Raw genomic sequence first — 2123 nt, forward strand, 5'->3', positions numbered from 1 at the left:
TGTATTGCCTAGGTATTCAGAATTATATTCACAATGAATATGATGAATCTATGATTCAGACATTTAAGATCACCACATGTCCGTCACTAATGAATTGCCATTTCCAACATCTTGCTGGAGTCAGGTAGTTTTACACGTTGTAGAGTTCCTCTATGCTTTTACTATGTGGGAATCCATGAAGTATTTCCCATTTGCGTACATTGGGTATGTTTTCTTCTAAAACATCCCAATCTCACCAGCGCAGCATACATCCATGGGCACGCATGAAACTGGGGATCTATGTGAGATTTCACTCTCCGTCGATCATTTAGACCTCCTTGTGAGGATCTATTTATACCCAGTACGCTGGCTATATTTTAATCATGAGCATTTCCAAGCATTAGTGGGATATTTCAAGTACCATAAATAATGCCAGGAAATTTATTGGAATGCATTAAGAATTTTAGGCTCAGGATCCTGTACTAAAGCTGAACCCTTCTGTTTCAATGATTTGCAAAAAATTACGAATCAACTATCATATGCATTTACTATGAGGTGTCATAAATCTTACTAATCCTATGTAGTGCTAGAAAGAGTGGTAGTACCATGTAAAACCATTCAACTCCCTGTTACAACCACTGTGGCTATAAATAAGAGGGGGAGAAGTATGATCAAAAATTGGGATTAAGCTACTTGCAAGCAACTGAAGGCTAGACCTTCTAAGATAGTAAATGCAGACCAACCTTTTGTTGGCAACCAACCTACTGTTGGTAGACACCTAAAGGATTATGATTATCCTATGAATGGAAGGCATTCACGACCTAACTCAGTGGTGCACAATACTGAGTCTGGGATATCGGAAGCCCCAGATTCTCATTTCGAGAAGTCATGATGAATCATAAGGGTGCATAAGATATAGACATCATGTCAACTAGAGAATTATGTTATTTAAAGGCTACATATGTTGGCACCTCTCAGCAAATTGTATATGTGCTCCAAGTGGTCCAATAGACCATGGCCCTGGCAGAGCACCTCCATGCTCAAACTGGACCTTTTAGAGTGATGCAATGAAGCAAAGATAGCCTCGCTCACCTGAAAGAAGTGTTTGTACTATTTCCAAAACTTCATGGTATCTTTACTATGGATACAAATTTGTTTTCATCCAGAAATGGATTTGGGAACAATATGGTGGTGAGAAGCAAGGCTAGTAGCAATAAGGGTTTTACGCAAAGGCCAAGCATTGTTTTCAATGCTATTTATTCTCCTATACTATGAGTCATAAATTTCTGATATTATACTTATGGGTAGTAAAATCATCTATCTATGAAGTTGATAGATGTAGTGACAACATACGCCTATGTAGTCACTGGATTCTGGTGTATTTGTGGAGTCCAGAAGGAATCTAGATACTTAATCCCCAAACACAAACTAGAAACATATATTATGTAATGCTTAGAAAGTCACTCATGTATTAAAGCATCCTAGTCGAATGTGGTACAATCGACCTAGTGAATCCCTCCTTTCGAAGGGATACACGAAGAATTGTATGTTTAATCTATGTGCCTGCTGCACGTTTCTAAACATACATTACTTATCGGCGGAGTTTGAGATGGAGGATATGAATTGAACCAAATCTCCTTTTGAGATTTTCAGTTCAAAATCTCTTCTCTCAAGAATCTTGGATATGAAGTTGTCTATATCCAAAGTGAGGGGTATGGGTACCCATGGGTCCCCACCGATTAGGATACTACCAGACTTGACAAGTGGGCTTGCCCAACCAGAACGTGCGGGCTAAGGACATGAAGATATTTGGAGCAAAAGTCAAGGAGGCCGGATGATTCAAATCGTCCCAGATATTGTGGGATACGTATTGTAATCCGATTCAGATTACCTTCCATGTAACAATCAAGTAGATTAGATTCAAACCAACTTGTAACCCTAGGTCGTCAGCCTATATAAGGCAGCAAAGGACACCTCCCGAGGGCATCTCAATTCTCAAGCAATACAAACCACCAAAATACTGGACATAGGGTATTACTCTCTGGAGGCCCGAACATGTCTAAACCCTCATGTTCTCGTGGTCACCTTTGAGTTCTTGGTCTCGCAATCCTCTCTGCCTACAAATCAACCTCTTGGGTAACCCT

Source organism: Setaria italica, chromosome VIII, assembly GCF_000263155.2.
Source record: "Setaria italica strain Yugu1 chromosome VIII, Setaria_italica_v2.0, whole genome shotgun sequence".
In the NCBI taxonomy this organism is placed as follows: domain Eukaryota; kingdom Viridiplantae; phylum Streptophyta; class Magnoliopsida; order Poales; family Poaceae; genus Setaria; species Setaria italica.